We start from the raw sequence: 21,123 nt of genomic DNA, 5'->3' as shown, positions 1-21,123 counted from the left end.
AATTTCTACCCATACAAAGCACATGGAGAATGATTCACTTTCAATAAATTATCTATGTCATGCCTTCAGGGACACCCCTAAAAAAGAGCAGATAATGAATGGAGACCTGGACTGTGGAAAGTTCCCTCAAGACCCTCCAGGGCCACCTCTGACTTCAGAGTGTGCCCTAGCTGTACCCCAGACTGGCTATGAGAAATCAAGACCTGCAATGAACACATGGTTCCTCCTTGTCCCCTATCCATTTCCCAGCTCCTCACTGTAGCCTTACTCTCTGCCCTGGCTGGACCAGTGTAAGCCAGGCCAACGGTGCCCAGCTGGGTAGCCCTCCCCTGCCGGGGTACCTTCTGTTGGGTGGGCAGTGCTGGTTCTCAGATGTAGAGGAATTTGGGCATCTGAGACCGTGCCAAGGTTGGAAAGGGAACAAGTCCAAGGTCACATGGCTGAGGAGATGACAAAACTGAACTAGATACATGGTTCAGGCAGATTCCCAGGGCTAGCAACTAGACTCTCTTGGAGCCCCAAAGCTTTTCGGAGACTTGTGCCCAAACCAAAGATATGTAAATGGGCGTTACTGTCATTTACCTCAAACTTTTCTTCTCCTTAAATATTTATTTCTTTTATTTTATGTGTATGTGTGTGTGCTTGAGTGTAGATGTGTAGCATGTAAGTGCATACTACATACATGCAGGAGCCTGTGGAGTTGCGAAGGGGGCATCAGACCCTCCAGAACTAGAATTACAAGCAGTTGAGAAACCATCATGTAGGTGCTGGGAACCAAACCAGGTCCCCTGAAAGAGCAGGAAGTACTCTTAAGCCATCTCTCCAGCCTGAAGTGTGCCTTTTTCAAAGGGATCTCGAATTCACTGTTCTTGGTTCTCCCAGGAAATGGGCAGCCATTCCTTCAAATGAGTTCTTTCATGAACCACAGTCTTGAGACACTTTCTAAAGTGACATTATCTGATATGCCATTTATTATCCACAAGTAAGAATTTAATTTAATTAAAGCGAAATTACAAGTCCCCATCTTCGGTTGCACTGAATGTGTTAGTTACAAGTGTTTAGTAGCCATGCATGGCTGCTGGCTTCCCTATCGGATGAGGAGGTATAAATAAATGTTCCCATTGTTGTCCAAAGGTACCACTTCAGCTTGGATGCAGACCTAAGTCCTTACATGGCTCCTAAAGCTACTTGTACTACACTACCCTGTGGCATTCAAGCTACCAGTCCAACTATGGATCAAGATTTCCCAGAAAACCTCCCAGAAATGAAGTCCCCAGTGAGTTCTGGGCACTCATAAACATTTGAGGGAGTGTTCTTTGATTAGCTAGACTCTGATCGGAGGGTTTAACAACTGAGGATACAAGGTGCCAGGATGAATGTATTCTATTGTTGAGATGTGCCCAGCCATGCCAGGGGCCACATCTTATTGGTGTGATGGCCCTTAGGGACTCTGTTCCATAGTCATTCAACCGTATTTCTAGTGACCCTTGTGCCCTGTGTCTGCTTCTGTGAGAGCGGGGAGGAAAGCACAAGCGAATGAGCTTCACTGTGTTCATCAAAGATGCTGCTGCTACCAAAGCGCCCAGCTGGCTGGATCCAGCAGCTTCAGTGGAGGCTGTGAGGCTTTGAAGCCAGGTTGCATCTGTCACAGCACAGTCCCCAACTTTACCCCTGCCCTGCACATCCTGCCTAAGCAACTCAGACTTAGCTAGACAGCCTGAGCTCCAACTTCTCAGGAGCCACGCAGGGCTGGTGCTTGCTAGACTGGTCACAGGAACTAGAGACAATCTAGTCATTCCAGCATGCTCAACAAGGTCAACTCAAAGTCCCTACACAGACCCTGAAGCACTCTCTTCTGACTCCTTGAAAGGGAGTAATGGAGATAGATGTGGACATTCCAGGTCAGCTCATCCATTCCTTGAAGAATCCATTTCGGCCAGAGCAATACTTCCTGAGGACCATTTCAGGGACCTGGACACTTAAGAGCATAAAGCCCACTTATCTGGGGGGTGGGGGATAATTGTGCCAGGCATCCTGATGACTCCAGGGGTCCTCACACACCCAACTTGGAGCCAGCCCCGAATCCTAACACTACAAAATCCTGATGGTGCTAATTAGTCCCCACCATGTGCCCAGGGCACTCCCAGCATTTGGTAGCTGAAAACAGAAGTCAAGACTGGGAGGCCACAGTTCAGAGGCCTGGGAAGCTCTGTATAGATGGGTAAGATATTGTCTGGGGTTTAAAAAATAACATTTGTGTTCCTCCTATTTTTAAATAATGAATGTTTTACAGACATACTCCTTTTTAACTATTAAAAAATAAAACACAAAAAATCTAAGATGTAGAAAGCTCCTCTCCACCTCATTCTACCACCAAAGTACAATCCAGTTTTCCATTCTATTGGACTTCCTTCTGCTCTCTTCTCTTTGCATGAACTATGTATTTTCACATTACTGTAGTTAAACCATGAGCTCAATTGTGTGATCTATTTTTTACTTTAATAAGCATTTTCTTTATTAATATAATCCCCCCAAATGAGCTTTTTTTCAAAATGGACATAGTTTACTTTGTTAAAGTACTCACCACAAAAAAGTCAACTTGAACTGTGACATAAACACTGCAAATGATCATTCACTCATCTGACAGTTATTATCAGGCACGCTGATGTATCAGGGCAGTCCTCAGTAATTACAATTTTTAATGGCAAAATAGTATTCTCTCAAGACATTGTAATTCTCTTAATTATTTGGCTATTTTTGGAAATCTAGGCAGCCAGATTTGTCTCACTCTTTTGCATGCGGCTCTCTGAGCATCTCGGGAGAGAACACTCATGCTGTCCTGAGGAGAGGACCCAGACAACAGTATAGCCTGCCAAGTGGCTCTCCAGAAGGGCTTCTGAATGTGCCAGAAGGGCTCACTCACTGCGGCCTTGCCAGCTTTAGGTATTCCAGTCAAACAAGCTGCCGTAGGTATCTAGGTCAGAAAACATCTTCTTTGCTTTATCTTCAGTTAATTACCATTGAGGGGGAACATTTCTACATGTTTCTAAACTATTTTTTTTAGTAAAATAATACCTGGTCTTAACTTTATTTACTGGGTTTTTCAATGTTTTTCCTGTGTGTTTAAATCAAGGAAACTAATTTATACAAGGGAAATAATGGTATGAAATATTTGCTGCAAAACATTTTAACCTCTTGATTCGTTACCTTTTGATTTTTTTCAACCCATAAGATAAACACTTTTGTGATATTTTACTTGGATTCTAGGCTTACAGAATCTCTTCTTTTTAATTAACATTTTTTATTTTATGTGTATGTGTTTTGTTTACATATGTGTCTGTGCTTATGCCAAAGGAAGCCAAAGATGGTGTCAAATCTCCTAGAACTGGAGTTCCAGATGGCTGCGAGCCTCTAAGTGAGTGCTGGGAACCAAACTCAGGTCCTCTGTAAGAGCAGCAAAGAGCAGCCAGGACTTTTAATCACTAAGCCACCTCTCCAACGCCATTACATGATCTCTTTACAAAATTCTAAGAACTATCAATTCTGGGTTTGTTCTCTCCCTCCTCTTTTGTAGTTATGCTTCTTAAGATGTTTAATTTTTTCCTTTCTTTCTATACTGGGGATTGATGCCAGGGCCTTGGGCATGCTCCCACTGAGCTGCACCCACATTCTTCCTTAATTCTTTTTAAATTTAGTTTTAATTTATTACCAAGACTGGCTTTGAAGTTCCAGTCCTTTTGGCCTCAGCCTTTCCAATAGTTGGAATTATAAGTATGGTAAAATATTTAAGTCTCTAATCCAGGGGTCAGTATCTTCTTTGGTAAAAGTGTCAGATGGTAAATATTTTCCACTTTGCAGAATACATGGTCTCTATCCCAGCTACCATGCTCTTTATGAAAGCACAAACATAGACAGAGACCATATAAAAATGAATGGATATGACAATGTGCTAATAAAACTTTATTCACAAGCACAATTTTGCTGGATTTGGTCCTTGAGCTGTAGTTACTGAACCTCGTTTAATCCAAAAGAGATTCCTTTTCAGGACTATGAAGAAAGCAATGTGTCTCCTCAGTCAGGTTGCTAGCCACAGGTCCCCATTTTCTTTATCAAAGCACTTGTTCCCTGGAGAATTTATATTGGATCTTTCATCTTCCTCCCAAAATCCCTCCCCCCATTGACATGCCTGCTGGTGTCAGTGGAGTTCCTGAACTGCAAAATCACAAGCAGAGCTTCCTGACTAAACAGGGAACAAGGAGGGAATCCAGGAAAAGGAGAGATGGAGAAGGCTCTGGGGCCATTGCATTCCCATTGAATTCCCACTGGCCTCTTGGTTTCCCTGAATAAAGAGTATTTGAGAGTGAGCCATCCCATTTTTCCTTTGTTAGTCCCTGAACTATCCCAGAACTCAAAATTACTTGTGCTCTAGTATTATTTTGACATAAACCAGACCTAGGTTATACGTTGAGTTTAGTTCGATACTACTGAACCAAAGTTTGCATGGATGGATGGCCAGGGCCGTGATGGTGGTGGCATGGGACATAACAGAGAAAGGAAGTGTCTGTTGCTCCAAAATAGGCCAGCCCTGCTGAAACCATTTGGTGTTTTCAGAGCACAGTTCTGTTTCCATGGCAGAGTAAGGGTTCTGTGTCATATCTCAGGCCTCAAACTGACTGCCTATGTCTATGGACTTCAGCTGCATTTCTCCCAGAAGAATGTGGGATCAGACACACTACATCTTGGCTTGGAGCCATAGGTCTGGAAGGGATGACTGCGGCCCAGGAATAGCTGGTCCAGGGTCCTCAATTCCTGGGGACTTCCAGGAGGGAGACTGTCACTAGGAATGGTAGCCTAGTGCAGAAAACAAGGAAAGGGGCACACAGACAGAACAGGTCTGTCCTCAGCACTTCTCTCACACCATCTAGTCTCCCTTGTGGTCCATGACTCATTGGCCTCCAGCTCAATGAATACTGGCTGGACATGAGTTTGGAAAAGGCCCTACTTATCCTGGGGGTGGGGGAGCAGAGCAAGAATAGCCATCACATTCTAGTCTTTGGTCTAGGGAGGAGAGAGGGCTCGCCTGGGGTGGCTGCTTAGGATCCTTGGACTGATGGTCCCTGGGGAGGTCTATTGAGATGTCTGGACATGTGAGTCCAGGTATGGTCAGAACTCTTGGGCCCCTGTGTTTCCTGCTACCCTTCCAAAGAGGAAGCAGAACCATAGCATCATTGTAGTCACCTTAGGGGACAAGTGGAAGAAACTCTGTGTCTACCTCCCAGAGAGAAGAAGCCTTTTGCAGCCTCACTACCTATCACTGCTTCAAGCTCTCAGCGTCATAGAGCATCTACCCATGAGCATCTACAGGGAAACTTAGAGGAGGGCCTGGCTTGGGCCCCTGATGGCCTCTGTGGCCTGCTGAAGAGTGCACTTGGATTCCTGACTTAGCGCTCATGTGCCCTAATGTAAAGGGACCTCTTCGGGACCTATTCCCTCCCAGGCCACCCCATAGACACTGCATGACTTTGGCCGTGCAAAGCTCAGTGTATGTGATCCTGGTGGCAGCCAGGCCCTGGGTGACCTTCAGGTCCTGCTGTCACAGCCAGTTGGGATTGTTAAAGATGTTGGAGGTGTGCCTAGCAGCCTTTTAGGTGACCCTCCCCCAGCTGCAGTTTCTGAGGTATACTTTCTCAGGACCACCATGGGTCACTGGCCTTTTCTTCCTTTGTTACTGTATTTGCCAATAGGCAGCAGTTGGGACAACTCAGCTGAGGCTGAGTCAGAGAGGTGGCAGCGACTGTTGCTTCCCATCTCTAGTGTTTTCTATCCCTAGTATCCTTGACCTCTTCTAAGAATAGCATGGTCACAGATGTTTCAAAAGAAAGACAGGTAGTTTGGAGACCCCTGTGGCCTCAGAATTCCACGCAGTGACAAGCCCATTTCTTTACAACTCCTTTTCCACATGGGCTTGGTCCTCTGGCTGAGTAAGCTAAGTAACAAAAGGGTCCCAAAGAGACTACTTTATGAGCATTTGGGACCCCTAACCTCCAGCTCCTGACCTTGACCCCAGTGAATTCCTCCTACCCTTGCCTTTGCCTGTTGGCCCAAGGACTTTAACCTGCTTCCAGAAACAACCCTCCTGACACACACATGAGGCTTGTGTCCCCAAGAGGGCGCATGCATGTCCTGGGAGTCTTCTTATCTAGTCCCTGCTTGTCCTGGCCTGTAGCCCCAATGGCTTCCAGCTGTCTATAATTTCCTTAATTACCTGTTTAGGCCTTGGTTATTTCCGATTGTGAGGCTGACTCTGAGACTGGACTGGAACCACAGTAGCCAGCAGAGCTGGGAGACTTGGGTGTCCCTCCTTCCAGCAGGGGGTTTTCTGGATATGATGGGCTGGAGGATTAGAACCTGCTGCCTCCTCGACAGGAGGCTTTCACAGAAGCTAAGCCATGGTGACTTCGGGTCTCCTTGCCCCTCTAGAGAGCACAGGCTTGCCCAGCTGTCTGTGCTTCAGGGCAGGAGGAAAGTGGGGGCCTGCGTGTGGCAGACGCGTGCGGGGGCGGGGCGCGGACCTGGCTTGGCTCCTGCTGCAATGCAGCTCTCTGCCCGCACAGCTCGCTGTAATTGGATAATTAGTGTCATTATGCTTCCTGCCCATAGGCTTCTCCAGCTCCTGCTCTCTCTCTCTCTCTCCTTTTTCAGCTTCTGCCTTCTCTGGCAGAAAACAAATGACTGTCCCCTTTCTCCATGTAGAGTCATGACCCCAGTAACTATACTGCATGGCCCCAGCCAGAAGGGAGTTTCTAACTTTCCTTTGTACTCAGGGCCATGCAGCACTGTAAGAACCACTTGTGTGAGCATGTTGACTCATCCCACAAAAAATATTCTAGGGACCCCAGAGCAATGTGGGATCCAAGCAGACCTAGGGATGGCCTCTGGCTTCAGCAGTGGAGCCTGGTCCTGACCTTTGAACTCTGGGATCTGGCTGATGTCAGCTTCGGGATAGGCAGAGATGGAAGGTTTGGGAAATACATGTGAAGAAAAACTAACAGACTGAACAAAGAGCTTTGCCTTGCTTTATTTTCCCTGGGCTAATGGTCAGGAGGAAGCCTCCAGAGCAATGGATCAAGCCCTCTGAAGGGTATGCACTGGGGGCATACCAAACTCAGCAAGGACAAATGAAGTCCTATTTTCAACTAGGCTGTGTGACTGCAGCCAGTGCTTGAGCTTCACAAGGACACTGCCTATCCAGCCACTTTATTAACTCTTTGAATTGGTTCTAATCAGGTGTCCATTGCTTTCTTGGATGTTCTGAGCAGTCACTCAGCAGAAGAGCGATACAGAATCCTCTGAAGACAAATTACTCAAGTTTACATCAGCCTCCACTACTTGTTGGCAATATGACCCCAAGTAAGCACCTCAATCTCTTTTCCTTAGATGCCTCTACTCCACAATAGGCATCCCCATCTCTTAACATAGAGCCTCATTGTGCAGGGCAATCATAATCATTTCCACAATGTCTTGGCTTGCATGTAACAGGACTGACCTTTTGTCTCTCTGCTTTGACTAGAACATCTAGGACAGTGTCAAATAACACAGGTAAGAGGGAGTCAGACTACAGATGCTCACGTGCTACACAGGGATCCCATGAAAGTGGAAAGCTTAGAAAGGCTCCTAATTCCCCACATCTAGGCCTGAATTGGGCACATAGTGAAGGTGGGGGCTCTAGTTCTTCCCTCTGCATTTCCAATATCTTCAGGTTATGGGGTTACCCTCTTTTGTGAAGATCAGGAATAATAGCAGCTGTGTGAGCAAAGAAGTCCATTCCTGACTGCACACTTGTGTCCACTGTGATGGCTTCTTAGTCTATAAGGGCTCCTATATGATACACATAGATCCATGTGCAAGATGACACAAGATAAATGTTACCGTCTGACCCTCACACCAGCATTTTAGCTAACAGGCAGAAGAGGAGCAGGGGAGAGTATGTCCCTTCTCTTTTACACCTCAACTTGAACTTTGAAGTTGTCCCTGTCACTTCTGTTTACATTCAATTAGCCAAAGTGTAGTTACATGGTCATATGTAGCTGAAAGGGAGTCAGAAATACAGCCACTGAATTGGACATCAAGACATATAGCTAGCAAAATATTATACAATCTCTTTCAGAACATTCTGGGGGTTCGTTAGCACCTCCCAAAGCTGTTTTGGCATGAGGAGTTGAACTCAGGGCTCATGATGGCTAAGTAAGAGCTCTACTATGGAGCTGTGTCCCCAGATGTCTTAGTTAGGGTTTCTATTGCTGTGAAGAGACACCATGACCACAGAAACTCTTAGAAAAGAAAACATTTGCCGGGCGGTGGTGGTGCACGCCTTTAATCCCAGCACTTGGGAGGCAGAGGCAGGCGGATCTCTGGGAATTCGAGACCAGCCTGGTCTACAAGAGCTAGTTCCAGGACAGGCACCAAAGCTACAGCGAAACCCTGTCTCGAAAAACCAAAAAAAAAAAAAAGAAAAAAAAGAAAAAAAAAGAAAACATTTAATTGGGGTGGCTTACAGTTTCAGATATTTAGTCCATTATCATCATGGTGGGGAGCATGGCAGTGTACAGGCTGGTGTGGTGCTGGAGAAGGAGCTCAGAGTTCTACTCTTGAGACAAAGGCAACATGAAGTGAACTGAGACACTGGGTGTGGGTTGAGCATATATGAGACCTCAAAGCCCATCTGCACAGTGACATACTTCCCCCCAAAGGCCACACCTATCCAACAACACCACACCCTCTTTGGAATCCATTTTCAAACCACCACACCAGTCCTTCTTTTATTATTTTTGTTTTGAGACAAAGTCCCATTAAGTTACCCAGACTGACCTTGAGTTTATTCTAAAGCCCAGTCAGACCTTGAACTTTCAGTCCTCCCATTTCAGTCCACTAAATACCTGGAATTACAGGCCTTGACCAACAGGATCTGCTTCCAAAGTCCTATTTTGTATAAAGAATTCACCCATCTTGAGGCCAGATTTTTTTCCCCCAAGTGATTAGACCGTCCCTTCTGAGGATGGACTGGGCTTGATGCTCTCAAGACAGCTCTGCCAGTAGCTCCAAGAATGGGACTACATGCCTGCTCCAACTGTTTCCAAGCAGGAGAGAAATTTGCAGCATGATAGTGAAAGACCACTTGTTTAGAATGCTTGGACCAGTGGGTCTGCCCCCAGCACCAAAAGACAGAAACAAAAGTGGTCCAAGTAGGTGGGCAATAATGGTAGTGGCAGGCAGCAAGTCGCAGGGATGAGGACATAGAAGCTATAAGATATGAGCAGGGCACATGAGGAAGGGTGTTGTAGGAGCTGCAGGCTGCGTTCCTGCCGCCCCAGCTCCTGGTCGCCTGGCTACCTTATGCCCCGAAATAACGACACACAAATTGTATTCATTTAAACACTGCTTGGCCCATTCGCTCTAGCCTCTTACGGGCTAATTCTCATATTTTGCCTAACCCATTTCTATTAATGTGTGTAGCACCCCAAGGTGCGCTTACCGGGAAGATTCTAGCCTATGTCCATCCTGGGTCAGAGTTTCATCGCATCTGCTCGGGAGAGGGGAGCATGGCCTCTGAGCTCACTTCCTCTTCCTCCCAGCATTCTGTTCTGTTTATTCCGCCTATCTAAATTCTGCCCTATGAGGCCAAGCAGTTTCTTTATTACTTAACCAATGAAACCAACAGATTGATATATGACACTCCCACATCAGAAGGGGCTCTTTAGGTTGACATTTTCCTGACAGGAGTCTCCATACAAGCTCATTTCCACGTGAGTAGAATGGACCACTGATTTGATCTGCCTAGGAGGTGAGACAGTATGACTTAGGATACCACAGGAAACCGCTCAGGCCACCTTGGATACAAATGAGAAACGTGATTGGTTGGACTTATTTCCTTTTGGCATTATGGAACACACACACACACACACACACACACCATGAAACAGGACATCACCATTAGAGCCAAAAGACTTGAAATATGCCCCACATCCTCACTGCTGGACTACCATCAGCACCATCAATCTCCAGATCTTGCTCATTATCTCGAGCTTCAGCTCAGCCCCACTAAACACCAGCTCCTCATCCTCCTCCCCAGTCCTCAGCACCCATCATCCTATTGACTACTGCCTGTCTCTGTAAGGCTAGTGACTCTCAGGACCTCCCAGAAATGAAGCCAGACAGTCTCTGTCCTTTTACGTCAACCACATTAGCATGGCATGTGTGGGAATTCCCTGCCTTTTAAAGGTTGACTGATGTTCCATTATATATAAATGGAGGGACACACAGTCTGTTCAGTCATCCATCTATGGACATTGGGCTGCTTCCACCTTTTGGCTATAATGAGTAATGTTTTTGCAAACATGGCTATACAAGTCTCCATGAGTCCCTGCTTTCTACTCTTAAGAGATAAGCTGCTGTAATATGATGGTGAATTTTTTCAGAAACTGCCATGGTGTATTGCATTGTGGTTGTCATATCTATCATTCTGTCCCGAGGCCTCTTTTCACTGGAGAGCTTGGGGCCCTCCCAGAACCTCTGAAAGCAGACAAATATGTAGTCACAAACTTGGCTGGTCATGGGATGCTCTTGAGGGGTGTTAGATGGGGTGGAGGTCCCAAATCCCCCTTTTGGATGGAGTAAACAGTTCTCCAGGTAGGGAGGTCCATTCACTGCTTGCCTGGGCTGCCCTTAGTGAGACTAAAGTGACTGACCATCAGTTTGATACTGACCTACCCACAAGCAAGGGTAAAATTAAGCAATGTCTGGATCCCTACCAACCCCATGATTCTGAATGTGGGCTTTTCTGGGATCCATACACCTTAGCTGGATCCTCAACAGGGACTTCCACTTTTCCTGTGTACATTGGTCTTTCTGCAGAATGAGCAGGGTCTCTATGACTATGCTGACAGTCACCAGTCATCCTCCAGGTGGCCTTGAAAGACTTGCCTGCAAAGGCAGGACTTGAGGCAGGTGGATGAGTGAGCAGGGAGGGAGTACCATGGTGACAGTTGACCCTCTTCTGTTATTATTGTTTTTGCCCAAAGCTGTTCTGGGCTTAGAGCTATTCTGCGGCGGTGGCAGCAATAGCAGAGTATGTACAGATTGTACCAGGAATGGGGGAAGGACGAAATGGAGTAGGGGGTGTGGCTGTCCCTTTAAATCTGTTTTCTCGGTTTTATTTCCTTCTCTTTTCCCACCCTCCTCTCTCCACAAGCAAAAGTGGTGGGACTGTGAGGACTCGGGAGCTGCAGTGACAGTGTCTCTGAAATATTAATGAGGTTGTTCTCAGCCTGGCTTCTTCCCTCCCCTCTCTGGTTGTATGCATGCCTTGTCCTTGGGTGGTCACCAAGGTGCATCAAGCAGAGGGGCGGAGCAGAAGTGGCCAAGAAGACAAGAGCCCTGTGCTGAGAGGGAAGTTGTGGAAAATCAAGGGTTAAAGCACCACCCCAGGGCCCCAAGCCAAGCCTATATCTGCCCCATCATGTTAGAGTGGACAGCCAGCTGCCCTGCAAGATTCTCTCCTCCCAGACCTTCTCCCCACCTGCTCCCTAGCTGGGCCCCAGGCCCCACCCAGTGTGCAAGTGTGGCTGGGATGTCTGACAAAAGGCAGGGGTTAGGCCTCTGTTCCTGCTTCTGGATCTGTTCTCTCCACCACATGGGCAGGCTGGTGTCTTCCAGGTGCCTGAAGATAGAGACAGACCAGGGCCTATTATTTCAAGGAAGCCCAAGTGAGTCACACTGCTGAGTCCTAACCTGGTGAGTCCATAGGGAGATTCTAGTGGGTGGTGAGGGGGCCCAAGGTAGAAGCACATGCCACATCAGCCCAGGCTTCTGCCTGCTGCCCGTCCAGGATGGACTGTTGCCTTAGGTCCTGGACCTGGCTCTAGCACCAGGACATTGGCAAGTCCAGGAGCCATACACTTGGATTTGTGCAAGGGGACTGTTCTTATCTCTCAGGGCCCTGTTCTTATCTCTCAGGGCCCAGAAAGTAGGAAACAACTTGGGACTGGGACTTTTTGGCGTAAAACTAGTGCTGGTATCCAGCTGCATCTACCCCAGGAACAATGGCAGCACTTGGTGGCCAGATAGCCCACCACTAGTATGGGTTCTGTGTCCCCACAGACTTGGCTGGTGCTGAGTGAGGGCAGCCTTTGACTGTTTCTAACTTGACAGTGTAATGGATTTTGATGCATTTCTTTTTTTTTTAGTTCTGACACGGGAAATGGCAGTGGGCTTTGCTCTTTTCCTAGATCTTCTGAACATGAGGCAAAGCAGCTCCACAGAGCAAGTCAACCCAAAGGGGTCCCTCTGAGCCTGCTAGGGAAGCTGCTCAGGGCAGTAACAAGGTGTCCTAACGTGGGCAGCTGAGACTCACCTCCGGCCATCAAGCAAGCGTTTGATACCTGAGGTCTCTGATTCCACCCGAGCGCTAATTCCCCCTGTGTTAAATGGGTATTGTGCACAGTGGGTTGCAGCAAGCCTTGGTGAATATTGTAGGTACTGTTACTGCATGACATTGACAACTCAAAGGTCAATGCTAAGAGTGGTGTCACCAGAGGAAGCCTAGAAGCAGAGGGTCCTTCCCTCAGGACTTGCACCGCTTCCTGAAGGGCAAGGGCTGTCTAGGGTCACAGGAAGCACACTTATATTAAATTGAAGGAGCTGGCAGAGAATCCATGCAAGGTGGTGAGAGAGAGAGGAGAGAGGAAGGAAGGGAGAGAAAGAGGAGATGGAGAGAGAGAGAGAACCAGAAAGGAAGAGCCTTGATATTCTGGTCAAGCAGATTTGAGTCACTAGAAGAATAGGTGCTAGAGGGATGAGACCAGAAGGAATCTGTGTGATGGTCACACAGTGAGGGTGAGCTAAACCAGGGAACCCAATGCAGGTTTCTGCTCTCTCTACTCTATGATGTTGGCCAATTTCTGCCAAGATGGAGCAAATGCCAGAAGGTTCAAGGGCCCCTCTGAGGAGGTTCTCAATTCAATTAAGCCAATTAAGGTCGGAAAGATGAAAGAGCACAGAAATGGTACATTCCCTGTCCTTTTGATGCCTACAGGCCACTCTCGGCAGCCAGCCCAGGCCGGAAATTCTGTCAGGCCTACAGAACTGATAGGCCTGGTCATTTCTGTTCTTGGCCATTTCAGTGATGGTTGCTGTCCTTATTAAAACTGGAAGAGACCATCATCCATGCTTACAGACAAGCCAGGGATGAAGAGAACATATGGCTTCTGCTCTCTGCAGCAGTCAAGAGTCACCCACAGGAGGTCTCCCCTTAACTGGTGCCTTCCGTCTGAACTGTGGCCTGTTGAGTGAATGAAGATGAGGAAAATTTGAGTGCCCACTCCTATTGGCTTCATGCTGCCACCTTCAGAGCTTCAAGCTCCTTCTCTGGGGACCAGGCACCCACTTACTAAATCCTCCAACCCCATCGTCATCTGGGATAGACCACTCTGTGCACTTTGGCAACTCAGTGGTCAACAATGTGTCTCAAAGAATTAAGGATGCAGGTAAAGGCAATTCTGTTTATGGCTGTGCCCAGCCCTGGGAAGTAGGAATGGATAATGGGATCTTGGGCTCAGCAGCAATTACTTATGACTGGAAAACTAACTGGTAGATACATTCTAGAGAACGTTCCACAGTAACTGTAACTAAAGGAAGCCATTGGATGTCAGCAGGTGGTGATGAGAGAAAAGGACGTGTTGTTGAAGCTCGGAGATGGCCTCTGGTAGAGGAGTGATGGCCAGTGTAGGCTGGTGTGAGGCATGGGGAACACGCCAAAGGCAGAGGAAGGGCCGGAAGGTGCTTTGAAGGAATTTGGTCTTCTTGATTGGGGCTGGAGAATGAAAATGTGTGGCAGAAGCAGTCATGGACTACAGGAAGAGTTTCCTAGAGTGGCGGCGCCCAAGCCAGGCAATGAGGATTTTAGGGCAACATGGCCACTAGTTGCTAGCCTATAGGGAGATCCCTCTGCTGGCAAGCAGGGTGTCAGGGTTGCTTAGTGGGAGATGAGGGGACAGGAGCTAGACACAACTGGCAGTCAAGGTGTTGGGGGATACTGAGGTGGTAAGGGCAACTTGACCCCAGGACAGTCACACAGGAGCAGGGGTGCCATGAGCTCCAGAAGTCCCTCTGGCTACAGGGAGGTGACATGGCTTGACCTCTCTACCCAGGACCCTTACTATGAGACACCAAAGGTCCAGCCATCTTCAGGGATGACAGAATTCCAAAATCAGGAGTAGTTCTACGCTGCAGGTCAGGGACAGGGAGGAGGGGGTGGCAAAAATGCTTCAGTTACATTAGGGGAGCCCTGGCCTCCTCCAGGACTCCTAGATCTGGGCGACTGTAGTTGTGACCTACAGCTACATGCTCTGAAGAGCATGCAGACATCCCAGCGTTCACTTCACACCCCAGGCCTAAGAGCACCCTTATTTCCAGGTGGGCAAAATGGCTGAAAAGATTAATGGACTTTCAAAGAGTAAAATCCTTCATCTGGCTTCCCTTTCCCAAAGAGTCTCTGTGGAGTCCTTAGGCAACTCAGCTGGGAACTCAGCAGGTTCTCAGCTGGAGCCCTGAGGCTTCAAGCCTGGGTGAGTGAATACAGTACTGAGCCCTTGCCTGAGGCGAGTACTGGCCACCCCTCCAAAGGACTGAAAGAGCCTGAGAGCCAATGAGGACCCTTCTGTGATATCACTTGCCAGTACTGGGTACTTAGAGTCCTGTTGATCTGGCCTTTCCTCCAGCTTTGTCTGACTAGGGCCTAAGAAGCTGACTCATGGGGGGGGGGTGTTGTGCCGACTAAAGACAGTGTCTACCCTGACAAACTAGACCCATTCATCTTCTCCAGCAGCCAGCAGACTGGGGGTGGTGGTGGAAGTAGCAGAGGGCAGAAGGCAAATCTGACAGGTACATCCAATTGCTTTTGCACTGGGACTCTGGGGAGCAGTAGAGCTCTGGTCAGAGACAGGAGGGGGGAGAAACACCCTCCTGTAGTCAGGACACCATCCTGAGCCAAGGCCACCTGGGGTAGGGGTTGGGGAAGGCAGATATCAGTGGGAAGCTAACAAGCCTACCTTGAGGCTGCAGTCTCAATTTCCTCTAACTCTGTCGTTTCCCTTAACGAAGCCTTGACTTCTTGCACTGACAATTGAGCGATACTTGTCACCTCCCTCCTAGGTGGTTGGTATGGCAAAGTCACAGAGCGCCAGTGGAAGGAGCACACTCTGCCCAGCTTCCTGTGTGCCCACTGCTTGCCCCTGTCATCCCGAGTCACTGCTTCGGGCTGCTGCTGCTCAACCAAGCAGAAGGGCCACGTCCCTCTCCCTCCCCAGACCTTGCTTAGCTGTTTCTCCTTTCAGTCTTTTTTTCTCTTTGTCCTTCCTAGAGGCCTTCCCTGAAACCCCAGCCGGAACTTTAGTTTAGTTTTGTCAACATCTAGCACAAAAAGTCAGTGCCTGCCACAGATACCAAAGATATATATATATATATATATATATATATATATATATCCAACTGAAACTAGTGGGAGAGGTGCACAGGATTGAGAGAAGATGGGGAAGTCATCTTGCATTTGCCATTTTCATCCCACATCTTCCAGAAGTGAAAGCTGATCCATGTAGAAAGTGATAGAACAGTTACTATTTGGATGCCCAAATTGTGAAATGGTGACCAATTAGGACAAACATTTTCTAAGTGCCCCTCAGACCTTGCGAATAGGCACATATACTTTTTCTTGAGAACCGAAGTCTCCGTATTTGGAGCACGTATGGGAATGCTTCATTGCCCACCCACCCCCATGCCTGTGCTCTTCTTCTAGATGTGACATTCTCAGTTCATGGCACCTGACAGGGCTCAAAGGTTGTAACCCACTGGACCCTCCTGACAGTGAGGGCCATGGACTTAACCACCTCTATTTTAGCTGCATGAGAGCCTTTTTGCCTTTCTTCTAGGCTCTGGGTTATTTTTTTGCCCTGGGTGCTTCTAGATCAGAAACCTAGATGAATATCTGAGCTCTGATTTTTGAGAGGATTGTTCTGAGCCAGGATTTTTTTGCCCAAGGTGAGAGGTCTAGTCCAGCCAAGCATGTTGCCAGGATGGTTGTTTACTGATGCAAAGGCCAAAGCCCTGTGCTCTGAGAATAATTCAGTTCTAGGGGAACCAATATGGCAAGTTTGGCACATGGCCCTGCAGGAGGAGGGCAGGTCCAATAGGGCCTAGCCAGACCCCAGGAAGGCTGCTACAGGGGCAGCCGTCTTGGTAAGGTAAGGAGCACTGGTGCAGAGGATAGGGAGATAAGAGCCTCAGGAAGCCCTGCAGAAGGGGAAAGTGCTATGACCTGCTGGGGGTCCGGATGGCTTTGTTTGTTTTGTTTTTTGGGTTTTTTTTTTCATTTTGAGACAGGGTTTCTCTGTGTAACAGCTCTGGCTGTCCTGAAACTTGCTGTGTAGACCAGGCTGGCCTCGAACTCATAGAGATCCACCTGCCTCTGCCTCCCAAGTGGCTAGGAGTAAAGGCGTGCGCCACCACACCCAGCCGGATGTTTTCCGAAAGGCAAACCTTAGCTCCTTCATTGGGGTGTGGGAGCAATGCATAGGGAGCAGAGTGTCAGCAGAGTCACTAGTGGCCTGGGGTTGCTCTGAACTTTCTCCTGTGTGCCCTGTCCTGCTCACCTCCACTTTGATTCCCCTTATCCTTACTCTCTTTTATCTATCAATTTCTCTTTACCTCCTTCCCTCCCTCACCCCTTTTTCTGCTCTGCACTGGGCCTCCTCTCCTCCTATCCCCAGGAACCCCGAGGGTTGCGGAAACACCCTGCCCACTCAACCTTGACAAGGAGTGCAGCTGCTCCTTTCCATGTCTCAGTCTATCCCCTGGAGCCCTAGACAGCCCAAGCCTGAGCCACTGAGGACTTCTGGGGACTTAGATCATGGCAGTGGCACTGGGCAAGTGGCACTAGGCAAGAAGTAGGCGGGAGGGTCAAGCAAGAAGTGGTGATGGGCCCTGATCTCTTGTGCATATGAAGCAAGAGTAGCTACCTATGACCCCAAATTGCCTTACTTCAAGTAGGTTTCCAAATGGTTTAGAGAGGCAGTGAGAGCTGACTGGTGCTGGTGGCAGAAGGGCCCCACTACTCCCTTCTTTCCCACCTAACAAACCCTCTAGCTCTGGATGCTCACGATAGGCAGGACAATGGGGGCTGGTCTAGAGGGTCAATCTAGCATTTGTGAGTCACAGAGTACACTGAATGAAGATGGGGAGAAACGTCCATTTTGTCTGAACCAGTCCCTTGACCTCTTCTTGCCTTGTTCTCCTCAGGTGTTCACATTTAGCCTCTTTCCCACCACCACCTTGCCTCACTTCAGCACTGGGATCTTAGGTGGCCAACTGTCCCTAACTGCGACTGAGTCAAAGCTGCACCTGTGAGAAGGCCTGCCAGACAGGATGGGGGACATGGCAAACAGTTCCATCGAGTTCCACCCCAAACCCCAGCAGCAGCGGGAAATGCCCCATGTGGGTGGCTTTGGGTGCACACTAGCAGAACTACGCAACCTCATGGAACTCCGAGGTGTCGAGGCACTGCAGAAGATTCAGGAAGCCTACGGAGATGTCAGTGGGCTGTGCAGGAGGCTGAAGACCTCGCCTACTGAGGGTAAGTTCATCGGGTTTGGGGAGGGAAAGGGCTATCCTAGGAACTCGGGGTCTGCCGTACGCCTGGAAGACAGTTGGAGCGCTGTGCTGCTCTGACTACCTTAAATGGCTCAAGTTAACCTTGGAGGAAAGCCAGCCACTGACTGTTGCCTTCTGCTCAGTCACTTTGTCTTGACTGGAAGGTGCCTTGTGCAGGGGTACTAAATTCTGAGGGTGTGAGTTGAGCCTCCTCCCACCCCACAAGAAAAAAGAGAAGGAAGGGCAGATGAGAACCGCGAAAGGTGGAGGGTTCAAATGGAAACCCTGGATTCTTTTAAAGAAACAGCAGTGTCGACTGTCTCCTACCGAAGAAGGAGGAAGCCATGGCCTCTGTTAGGGGGAGAGCAACCGAGAAGACACATGAAACTGACCTTTGGTCATAAGCACATATGAGCATAGATGAACACACACATACATAGTGACAGCAGCCGCAGGCTGTCCCAGTGAGGTGCAAGTCTGAGGCACTGCCAGGACCACACGGGTGGGCTTCCAGAGAAGAAACATGGTGAGAGTCCTCTAGAGTATCTAGAGCGGGTACTCTGTGACTGTCCTCTTAGGTTTTCAACTCCCTGGTCTGCTGTGAGACTAGGGTCACCAAAGAGCCAAATCTAGCCCCAGATTTCAAGAGTTGGAACCCTTTTTGGTTCATCTGACACTGGCCTGGCAGGATTGTGGGAGCTTTCCCAACCTGATGCCAGGCCTGCTTCCCAGACACTGCTAATTGATTTTATCAGTCACCCATCTCAGTAGTGGCATTTTGGCCTACCCAGTCCTGCAAGTCCTAGCCACCACCTGGGTTCTTCCGGCTCCCTGGCTCCTCTGTCCCTCCCATTACCAGGCCTTGCCCATTCTTGTTTCTAAATCAGTCCTTTGGTTGCAACACTCATGCTCATCACCTCAAGCCTCCTTGTTCTGCCCTTGCCCCCATTCGGAGCCTCTAAGATACACACCAGATGCTCTTACTCTAGCCTTGCCCTAGGTGGATTGAAGAAAGCATCATGTATCCATAGGAAGTGGTGCATGGGCCCAAGGAAGTATTAGAAATGGAAGAAGGCATGCCCAAGGGCCAGGTTAAGAACTCCAGGCAAGGTGGCCTCCCGGGGCCATCTGGATCTTCCTTAACTGTAGAGTTGCAGAGCTGCTCCATCCATGAATAATCTATTCAGCCTGCCCACCACACACACATACTCCAGCCTGAAGCACTGTTCTGCCAGGACAGATGGCTGGGCTTCATGCCAAAGGCTCTCTTTCCGTCCTCCTCCTTGCCCACCCACCCCCCTGAGGACTGGGGGCCTCTAAGAAGGCTGGGGTAGAGGGTCATTTAGCTACAAGGGCTCTGGCCTCTCCCAGATCAAAGGAAGCAGATGGGCTTTGGCTGGCAGCTCTTCCCTCTGCCTGTCAGGCCTTGTTAAATATTTAAAATGTCAAGGCCCCTGGGAACCTGCCCGATTCTGCCACAGAGCTCCAAGGCTTGTCTGATGCCTATAAATGTGGTGGGCATGTAGAGGAGCAGGTGCCCAGGTGGGTGGCTCAGTCCCTGACAGGCCTCTGAGACCCTATGTCCCCATGGCAGCCCAGGGACCAGCCCTTCCCCCTAGCTCCTAGGGCCCAGCTGTCTGGGGCCAGGAGCAGGTGATTCTCACTCCCCCATTTCCTCAGCGCAGCAAGCAGCAAGCCTGGAGCAGGCAGGCTCCTCAGCAGGCCTTCTTAATGGAAGGGGCAGACTTAACTGTACTTCCAGCCCCATGCCAATCCTCTGGGGGCCCAGAAAGGGTTTGACAGAGGAAAAGCGGGCCAGGTAGGTATGTGGCATGTTGGTGGAGGGGACTTTGGCAGTTATTACCTCTGCAGAGATTCAGAAGGATTCTAGAACCCATCCTGAAAAAGAGTCTGCCTGCTGGTCAGGAACCTCCTGGTAGGCTAGTTAGGGGGCTCTGCACCCTGCCCCTGTCTTATCTGCTCTCCACCGACAGTCAAAAGAAGAAGGGGGCAGATGAGCTGAGAGCTGACACAGTGTGGTCCTAATCCAATTCTGATGGCATCTGGCCTCTGCTCTGGGCAAACAGCCCATCTGTGTCCATGCCAACCGCCCAGCCTCTTTCCCCATGTCTTGGGCCTGCTAGGTGGGCACATGTTTGAAACCAGAAGGACCAGAGCTGCCTTCTCTACCACACCCATAAGCAATGGTACCATGGCAGTTGTGACAGCTGTTGGGACCCCCAACCCTACAGAAAGGCCAAGGCTCAATCTGAAGGCAAGTGCTAGTCTTGGGCAGAGGAGGGGAGGGGAATTGCTGCAATAGCAAGAGCAATCCAAGGACAAGGCAGAGGAGGGGAAGGAGCGAATTTCTGTGGGAAAGGGACTAAGGGCCTCATTGGCTTTGGGAACAGTCTGGACATGTGAAGCAGGACAATCAGGAAGCAGAGTCACATGGTGCCATGGGTCTCAGGCTTTCTAGAAGCTAAAATGGATCACTTCCCCTCTCTGGGGGCTCCAGGCCAAGGGCAGTGTAGACCCCAAGTGTCTAGAGCTTAGAGTTCTGGTGCATCCCTTGTAATGTTGAGTCTTTCATAGCTCCTGCAGTTGAAGGCAAAAAGGCTCAATCTGGGGAAAAGACTGAGGTCTCCCAGATACCCTACTGGGAAAGCTGGGGTGGGGGTAGGGAGAAAGCTGAGGAGGCCCAGCCTTTCTTCCTAACACCTTACTAGGAAAGCTGTGGGACTTCAGAAAGAGGTCTTTGGCCCTAGTAGAAATCTGAGATGCCAGCCCAGCCCAGGCTCAATGAGGGCAGGGAGAGAAAGGCAGGGACAGCTGCAGCCCTTCTGGGTGGGAAGGACACTGTGGCTGGATGCTATGGACGTGCCAAGGCTGTGCTGCTTGCAACTTTTGCTCTTGTCAGTCCTTCATTTAAGCTCCTCCCTGCTCCTCTGAGAAGGCCCATTGTCAGCACTTCCTTATTGATGAGCGATCTGGGGCTGAGTCTTATTGCTTTCCTAAACTCCGCCTGCTGTGCATGCTCCATGGACCAGATGGCTCTTTTGATCACCACTCAGCTCCTTCAGCAGGTGGTAGAAGCTATGTCAATGACTCTGGTGGGAACTTCAACCTACCACCACTAGGTGTCAGTGTAGAGCTGGTCCCTTTGGGGTGTAGCACTGGAGGCCTGGGTGAACCTAAGGAGGGGCTGGATCAGCCTGCAGAGAAGATTGCCAGCTAAGGGTAAGGCTGTGACAATTTCTCACTTGTCTGAGATCTACATGGAGGTTACCTCCACGGTCCTGGAGCCATGAGTTAAGGACTTCTCTGCCCTTGGACCCTACAGTGATCGAAGTGTCTCATGTTAGGCCTGAGAGGAGCTTCCCTTTCCTCCCCTTTCCTCTCCTTTCCTCTCCTGTTCTCTGTATG

The 21,123-nt window shown here is 49.1% G+C and overlaps 1 pseudogene; it reads left to right on the top strand.

Moving 5' to 3' along the window:
- The window catches only part of LOC121440473, a 60,581-nt pseudogene that overhangs the window by 3,291 nt on the left and 36,167 nt on the right, over positions 1–21,123 (top strand).

The sequence above is a fragment of the Microtus oregoni genome, unplaced genomic scaffold (assembly GCF_018167655.1).
Source record: "Microtus oregoni isolate MIOR12 unplaced genomic scaffold, Mior012 000067F_ref0000223, whole genome shotgun sequence".
Lineage (NCBI taxonomy): Eukaryota > Metazoa > Chordata > Mammalia > Rodentia > Cricetidae > Microtus > Microtus oregoni.
Note: the sequence above shows the minus strand (reverse complement) of the source record. Positions and strands in the feature narration are given on the sequence as shown.